Genomic DNA, 8,839 nt, shown 5'->3' with positions numbered 1-8,839 from the left:
GTAGAGCTCCGTTTCTTGATGCACGAATCCCTCCTTACCATCATTTGTCAGTGCCGTTTGCAAACAATCTCCTATCGCTATCTCCTGAAACGACTCATCACACAATCTTTCTAACTCTTCTATCCGGAAGGTTTGCCCAGCTATTGTAGGTTTTTTCATAGTCTCCCGGATGTCAAACTGCATAGTGAGGTCTTCCCCGAGCTTCAGATCGATCTTTCTGTTCCTCACATCAATCATTGCTCCCGCGGTGGCTAAAAATGGTCGGCCCAAGATAAGCTGGTCCCTTGGCTCCACATCCTTTTCCAACACTACAAAGTCGGTTGGTACGTCTACTGACCTTACTTTGACCGGCAGATCTTCCAAAACTCCTCTTGGCGACCTCATAGTACGATCAGCTAGAACCAGATGGATGTCGGTAGGGGTGAATTTCTCAAATCCGAGACGTTTAGCTACAGTGAGTGGCATCAAGCTGACTGATGCTCCCAGATCTCAAAGACATCTTCCGAACTTCAATGGTCCAATCGAGCAAGGTGAGGTAAAAGATCCGGGATCGCTGAGCTTCTTAGGTGCGACAGTCCTCTGGATTATCGCAATGCACTCATGATTGAGTATAACCATCCCCTGTACTTGCTTGATCCGCTCCATAAATGCGTCCTTCAGGAATTTCTGGTAAGGGGGAATCAAAGTGAAGGCGTCCATCAGGGGCATGCGAAGTTCGAGTTCTTGCATCTGTTTTTCGAACAATGCCTTGTACTTCTCCAGTAGTTCCTTGCGAAATCGTCCAGGGAATGGCAGAGGCGGCTTGTAAGGTGGGGGAATGAATTTCCTTTCTTTCTGCTTTTCGTTTCCCGGGTTGTTTGCAGGAGGTGGAGGTACTGGAGGGTCAACCCGATCACCTGTCCGAGTAGTGTGATCGGGTAGAGGATCAGGTTGAGCATCGGGTGAGTGGCTCTGTTGCTCAGCAGGAGTAGTCTGTTCACTAAGATCCTCCGCATCTTGAACATTATTGTCCGCGGTGATGTCTGGTGGTGCTGTTCGAGGGGCTAATTGTCGGCCACTGCGTAAGGCGATCGCCTTTGCAAACTCCGTGTGGCTGTATGATGTGGAAGCCGAGTTATCTGTACACCTGGATTCTTGATCCCAATGCATCAAATTGTTTATGCAGTTCTTGGAAATTGGCTGATAGACGACATGCGAGATTGTCGAAGCGTGCATTAATGCTAATCATGTCAGTCTTCTGAGTGTATAGGACTGTGTGCATCAAGGATAGAAAATCCAGCGAAGACGAACTCGATGGGGGTATCGGGTGCTGCATCGGGTTTGTGTAAGGTATAGTCAGGTTCGGCCTGAAGTTGTTGTACCCTCTGTTGTGCCCTCCTTGGTTTTTGATGTAGTTAACATCCTCTAGCTGCATAGTCTCTCCATCTTGTTGTTGAAACTGCTCTTCCTCTGATATAGCATGTACATGCTTCTGCTGGTTGAGGAGCTGATCGAGCTTGTCATTGAGGGCTTTCATGTCCCTCTTGTACTTGGCATCTTCCTCTCCTGTAGATCGCACAGAGCGATCATAATCCTCATTGTAGTTGCCATCAGATTAAGCCAAGTTCTCAACTAGGTCCCAACCTTCATCAACATCCTTGTTGAGGAAGTTACCATTGCTTGCGGTGTCCAGCAACATCTGTATCTTGGGTACCACTCCTCTGTAGTAATGAAGCATTACTGAAACCGTGATGTGGACATCGAGTAGTGTACCCCTTGAAACGTTCCCAAGCTTCATTGAACGTTTCGTTGTTCCTCTGTACAAAGTTGGAAATTTCATTTCGCAGCCTTGCGGTTTTGGAGTTTGAGAAGAATTTGGTCAGGAATGCCTTCCTGCACGCTTCCCAAGTGGTGATGGATTCCTTAGGGAGCGATTTCTCCCAGATGTGTGCTTTATCTCCCAAAGAGAATGGGAAAAGCCTGAGCTTGAATCCATCTTCACTAACTCTATTTATCTTAGTTAGGCTACAGAGCCTATCAAATTCATCCAGATGATCCAATGGGTCCTCTATTGGCAGTCCATGAAACTTGTTGCTCTATATCATCTGGATGAGACTACTCTTTATCTCAAAATTGTTGTTCTGCACAACTGGTGGCACAATGCCATTCCTCTGAGTGTGAGTAGTCGGAGAATCTCCTGCTCCTATGTTGGTCCTTGCTTGAGGAGCTGGTGGACTGTTCTGATTATTCATCGTCTCCTCAATGGTTGCTAGTTCCGGTTGAACTGGTTGTTGTCTGAGTAGCCGAGGTCTGTCGATGTTGTCGATGAAAGGACTCAGGTTCTGGCTACCTCTGGATCATGTTTGCATGCACATGCAAGTATCCGAGTGTGTACACGAGAATCAACTCGATCTAGGTGATCGAGTGACGGGTCGGGTGGGTGCTCGGGTTGTACCTGAGATTCAAAACAAACAAAAGCGAAAGCAAACAAGTCAGTTTCCCAAACAAATATAAACAAACGAACTTGATCTAGCAAGTCCTGAAATCCTAAACGTAGCAAAATTAAACAACCAAATGGCAACGGCGCCAAATTGATAGACTAGTTTTTCACCAAGGGTATCAATATCCTATGCAGTTGTAGTACAAAAGGTTATCAATCCAAATGGTTGTTATGCTAGCAGATAGGATGCAATCAGAGTCAAGCAAGTCAAGCCAAGTAATAGAGGGGGTTTGGTTCTAATAGTCCTAATATAAACAAAGTAAAAGAATATAAACAAGTAAACCACTCGACCTAAGCACTCGATGCAAGCAATCGAGTACAGGATCGAGTATGCAAGTGAACTATGAACAGCTCGAGGTATTACTCGATGCAGGTTATCGTGTACCTGATCGGGTAAGTGGTCGAGTAAGTAAGGAAAATGCAAGAAATGAAATACGAAAATTCCTAAGGATGGGGGTAATCGAATCCTAGGTGTTCTAGACCAATACAGATGCCTTACATGCCTCAAGCAATTATTTCCTAGACAATGAACCTCTAAAACCTTGTCACCACACTGTCGCACTAGCAACAATCAACCTTGAACATATTACCACACTGTCGCACTAGCAATATAAACAAGCAGGCATTAAGAACAATTCATTTTTGTCAGTATACTTAGACTTATCTGATTTTGTCACTCAAAGTTAAGTATACCTCTAGCATTGACCTAATCAAACATTTTATCTACTCCTTTCGGCCTGTAGCATTGTAAACGCCCTAGATCTAATCTCAACCTTTCGGTCTGTTGACAGCATTAAGAACATCAACCTAGAAGGAAATCTATCAAACATAACAATCAACTAAGACATCCTAACCGATCAAGAACACCTAATCATCTATCCCATCCCTAGAAACTTTGCTACACTACTCGGACATAGAAACAAATAACAAAACAATAGAAATAAACGAAAATGACATTATTAAAGAGATAGAGTATAGTAGAAAAGAGTATGGGATAAAGATCTAAGAAAAACTACAAAATAAAAGTACAAAAACAAGAAAAATATGTTGAGTCGCTCAGTTCTCTCACAGAAGCTCTCGCTCTCTGGTTTGAGGGTCTGGGGCGTGCTCCTCTGTGAGCTAGGGAAAGAGGGAGTTTATATATGGAAACCCATTTGACCTAGCTTCCCAGACCTGCCCGATGGTCTACTCGATGGGGTACACGAGGCTTGAGTTGGGTAACTCCTCGGGTGGATCTTCGGGTTGCTCCTCGCGCTCTTGAATCCTCTTTGATCGTGTTGGGGTTCGGACTTGTTCTTGTAGCTCGATGGCTCCTTCGGGTACATGCTCGAGTTGTCCTTGTGTTTCCCCATTTTTGGCTCTTTAGCACCTGTTTTCATCCAATATATGCAAATGCAGAAATGCAACACCCTAAATGCTCTAAAACTTGATTCCTACAGTAAATGGTCTAAAAATGCTAAGTAAGAGGTATGAACAATGCAAAATATGGACAAAAAAGAATGCTAAAAACATGTAAATTAGAGTGTTATCACATCCCTACTACTGTTTCCTTGATGGGTATAGTGGATTCTTCCAAATCCCTATCCACCCAAATGATCAGGAAAAGACAACATTTACTTGTCTTTATGGTACTTTTGCCTACAGGCGCATGCCATTTGGTTTGTGCAATGCTCATGCTACCTTTCAAAGGTGCATGACATCAATTTTCTCGGATTTGATTGAGGAGTTAGTGGAAGTGTTTATGGACGACTTCTCTGTATACGGTTCCACTTTCTCCTCCTGTTTGTTGAAGATGTGTAGGGTACTGACGCGATGTGAGGAGACGAACCTCGTGCTGAACTAGAAGAAATGCCACTTCATGGTTGAGGAAGGGATCGTTCTGGGACACAAGATTTCTGAGAAAGGAATTAAGGTTGACAAAGCTAAGATTGAGGTCATGGTTCAGCTTCAACCTCCCAAGACAGTGAAGGACATCAGAAGCTTTCTGGGACATGCTGGGTTTTACAGGAGATTCATCAAGGACTTCTCAAAAATTGCGAGACCTTTGACAAGGTTGTTGTGCAAGGAGGTTGAGTTCAAATTCGATGCAGCATGTTTGTAAGCTTTCAGCAAGATCAAAGAGGCCTTGGTTTCAGAACCCATAGTGAAAGCTCCGAATTGGGATCATCCGTTTGAGATTATGTGTGATGCTTCAGTCTTCGCAGTTGGAGCAGTTCTGGGACAGCGTATTGACAAGAAGCTTCATGTCATCTACTACGCGAGTCGCACCTTGGATGAGACTCAAGGAAGGTATGCTACGACAGAGAAGGAACTCCTAGCAGTTGTGTTTGCATTCAAAAAATTCAGGAGTTATCTGGTTGGTTCGAAGGTCATTGTGTACACCGATCATGCTGCTCTAAGACACATTTACTCGAAAAAGGATCCCAAGCCAAGACTGTTGAGGTGGATCTTGCTTCTTCAGGAGTTTAACATAGAGATAGTTGACAAGAAAGGCATAGAAAACGGAGTTGCAGATCATTTGTCTAGAATGAGGATTGAAGATGCTGTCCCCATAGACGATTCAATGCCTAGGGAACAACTTCTGGTCGCCCAGGCTTGTGAGCCGATGCATGACACAGGGGTTGAGAACCTCAGAATCAGATGCATGGCGATCACTTCTGAGATTCCACCATGGTATGCAGATGTTGTGAACTACAAGGTTTGTGGGGAAGTTCATGATGACATGGATCCCTACAGGAAGAAAAAGTTTTTCAGAGAGGTCAACCACTACTTCTGGGATGAACCCTATATGTACAAGAGAGATTCTGATGGTCTGTTCAGAAGATGCATAGCAGAAGGGGAACTGCAGGGAGTGCTTGAACACTGTCACGGTTCCAATTATGGAGGTCACTTCGCCACATTCAAGACAGCTCAGAAGGTTCTCCAAGCAGGTCTCTGGTGGCCAACCTTGTTCAAGGACACTCACAGTTTCATCACCAAGTGTGATGCTTGTCAGAGGATGGGCAACATCACAAGGAGGAACGAGATGCCACAGAATCCGATCCTTGAAGTGGAGATATTTGATGTTTGGGGTATAGACTTCATGGGACCTTTCAACCCTCCATCAAATGGTAATGTCTATATTCTGGTGGCAGTTGATTACGTTTCCAAGTGGGTTGAAGCCATTGCCAGTCCTACCATTGATCACAAGGATGTTCTGAAGCTGTTCAAAAGTATAATTTTTCCAAGGTATGGGATACCCAGAGCGGTAATCAGTGATGGTGGAACTCACTTCATCAACAAGGTGTTTGAGAGTATGCTGCGAAAGTATGGGGTCAAGCACAAGGTGTCTACTGCATATCACCCTCAGACCAGCGGGCAGGTTCAAGTCTCGAATAAGCAAATCAAGGGTATCTTGTCAAGGATTGATGGGGTTTCGAAGAAAGATTGGTCCGTCAAGTTGGATGAGACTCTCTGGGCGTATTGGACAGCTTTCAAAGCGCCGATAGGAAGAACACCATTTCAGTTCATCTATGGTAAAGCATGTCATCTCCCTGTAGAGGTTGAGTATAAAGCACTCTCGGCTATCAAGTTGCTGAACTTGGAAATTGACACAGCTCAGGCTAAGAGAACTCTTGACATCCACGAGTTGGAAGAAATAAGACTTCATGCTTATGAGAGTTCCAATATTTACAAGGAAACGACAAAGAATTTTCATGACAAGAAAATTATTGTCAAGGAGCTCAAGCCTGGAGATCAGGTTTTGCTGTTCAATTCCAGACTTAAGTTATTTCCTGGAAACCTTAAGTCTAGGTGGTCTATAATTAAACCCCCCCCTTCTTTCCTCTCTTCACTCGAGCACACCCTCCCTATAATTAAACCCCCTCCCTTCATTCTCCCCACCCACCAACCATTTTCTATCAACTTCACTCTCTATCCTTTGCCTAGTCCGAGACCAGCTACTATCTCACTCCCGATCGAGCCGTCTTCATTCAACCCGGTCGAACCACCGTCGTCATCGACTGTCCAACTGTTCCACTCGATCCTCCACGAGACTCACTCGAGCCATTGCACGCCGTCACTCTCCGCCATCCCGGGACAGTGTCCGTTCGAGCCGTCAAACTGAAGGTCCACTCGAGCTGGATCTGGAACTCTCGCTCGAGTTGCCGACCCGTCACCACTTGACCCTCCACGTTTGAGCGGTACTACGCCGACTCGACCCCGCCGAATCAACCCTGCACGTACCACGCCGACTCGACCCTGCCGACTCGACCTTGCACGTACCACACTGACTCGACCAGCGTGAAGCTGCTGACCGCCAAACTTCTTCAATTGAGTTCTCAATCGAGCCAGTCTCGTCAATCCTATCAAAGCTACTCCGGTCGACCCAATCTTACTCCACATGCTCCCGCTCTCTACACCGTCACGCGCTGACACTCGAGCCAACACGTTGCGACTTGACCCCAGTGTACTGTTCACGTTCTGACTCGATCCGAAGAACTCGCCACGCTCGAGCCGACCAGTTTTGCCACCGACCCCGACCTGTCACGTGATTGGAAGCGCCACGACATTTACTTCGTCGAAAACAAAGGCGATGAACCTGAGAAGTCTAGTGTTGCGTTACTTCCCGAAGGCGGTTGCCAGTGCATTTTACGCCAAGGATGTTAAGGGATACATTACGTACGGCAAACCTGAGATGATCGATCTAGCACTAAAGGGACTCTCGTTCACTGCCATGGATTGCACCGCATTGCAAGGTGACATGTTCAACACTCCTGTCTCACTCTACCTTCTCAACTACATTCTGTCCTACAAAACTTGGGTTTCAAGACTCAACAAAAACAGCACCCCTGGCGTAATGTGTATGGGAGGCGTAGTGACTTGGTTTCTTGAGGCTGCTGGTGTACCCCTACAATCCGAGCCGCACCCACCATGCTGGATAGACATAAACAACTTGCGGCAGCTACGAACTTTGGAATGGGCTTGAGGAATGGACGATTACTCTACAAGTTCGTGCATCCTGCGGTCGGTCCCTCGAGGTTACTCCCCCCTTGCGTCGACTTGACTACAATCTTGATCGGAGAGCATATCGAGTTCATCCCTCCCGCAGATACCCTATACAATTCTGAAGCTGATGAGGAACATGTTGACGTCGCGGAAGAAGGAGCTGATCCGATGGAGGAAGACGCAGTTTAGTACTGCCCTGAGCAATTCTACTTTGAGGAGTACTCTGAACAAAGAATGGGCAAAGGGGTCAAAGCAGCTCATGAACGCCTCAACAAGCTTCAGCGATGGGGGAAGGCAAGAGACAAGGCACTCAGCAGCTTCACCAAGACTTTCACGAACTTCATGCGTAAGTTTAGCTGCTCGACTTCCACAACCGCCATCCCTAGGTCTATCCCCGAGGAAGAAAGACCCATGCCAGGATGTGCCTCCGCGACCCTAGAGCGAGAACCTTCTCTGATTCCCTCTCCAGCAAGTCAATCTTCATATGTGCCTCGGGAGCGTCAGCCTTCACCCGCTCCTTCACGCCACTCGTCACACGAGTCTAGGGAGAGACGTAGACGCGGTTCGCGAGGTTCTAGAGCCTCCTCTAGTCACCGATCAACGCGTCGTTCTGCAGCTCGAGATGAGCATGAGGTTGAGGTTGAGGTTGAGCAGCAAGTTGAAGCTCAGGGTGAACATCAGGGTATGCACGGGGTTGAGCAACAAATCGAACAACAAGGTGATTATCAGCCTACAGAGGTTGTTGTATTGGTATCGGACCATGGTGAGTCCAGAGTCGATGACATGCAGTGTGACGAGCAGCCGAACATGTACCAGAACACGCAAGCGGTTGAGTAGCAAGTCGACCAACCAGCTGAGGTCACTCCCACGGATCCCGAACAAGGCGAAGGACAAAGTCAGTATCACGCTCCACCTTGGGCGAGCACGGACTCCTTCTTCTACTACTAAGGTACTCCTACCTTCTCTTTTTAAATACCATTTCATTCATGCATTGTTTTTGCTGTGATTCTCAAATCCTTCTGCGAATTTCTCTTACACAGGAGACTGTGTAATTTAAGTTTGGGGGAGGGTTTGAGATGATGTTGTGTTTTGTGATTCTTATTTCATATTTTTGTATCATATCTTGTTTGAGTGTGCATTCATTTATTTGCATAGAAAAACCAAAAAAATTGAAAAAAAAATGAAAAATAATTTCTACAAAAATAGAGTGTTCATGTAGTTTGGAAACACATATGTTTGGTTGGCGAATGATGAATGATGTATGGAATGGTAACTTATGAATGAATGGATGGCAGGGTGTTTCAATTCCCCTTATGTTGTTGTAATATAAGAGGTGTCAATCCAATCTGAGTGTTTGTGAACAATCAAGATGTG

The 8,839-nt window shown here is 45.9% G+C and overlaps 1 non-coding gene across 1 annotated transcript; it reads left to right on the top strand.

The window, feature by feature from the left end:
- The first annotated feature begins 1,722 nt into the window (after positions 1 to 1,722).
- Positions 1,723 to 1,829, top strand: LOC147945165 (small nucleolar RNA R71). The gene has a single exon (XR_015597875.1). It is a non-coding gene; the product is annotated as a small nucleolar RNA R71 (small nucleolar RNA).
- Positions 1,830 to 8,839: the final 7,010 nt, after the last annotated feature.

The sequence above is a fragment of the Camelina sativa genome, chromosome 4 (assembly GCF_030686135.1).
Source record: "Camelina sativa cultivar CO46 ecotype springtype chromosome 4, ASM3068613v1".
In the NCBI taxonomy this organism is placed as follows: domain Eukaryota; kingdom Viridiplantae; phylum Streptophyta; class Magnoliopsida; order Brassicales; family Brassicaceae; genus Camelina; species Camelina sativa.
Note: the sequence above shows the minus strand (reverse complement) of the source record. Positions and strands in the feature narration are given on the sequence as shown.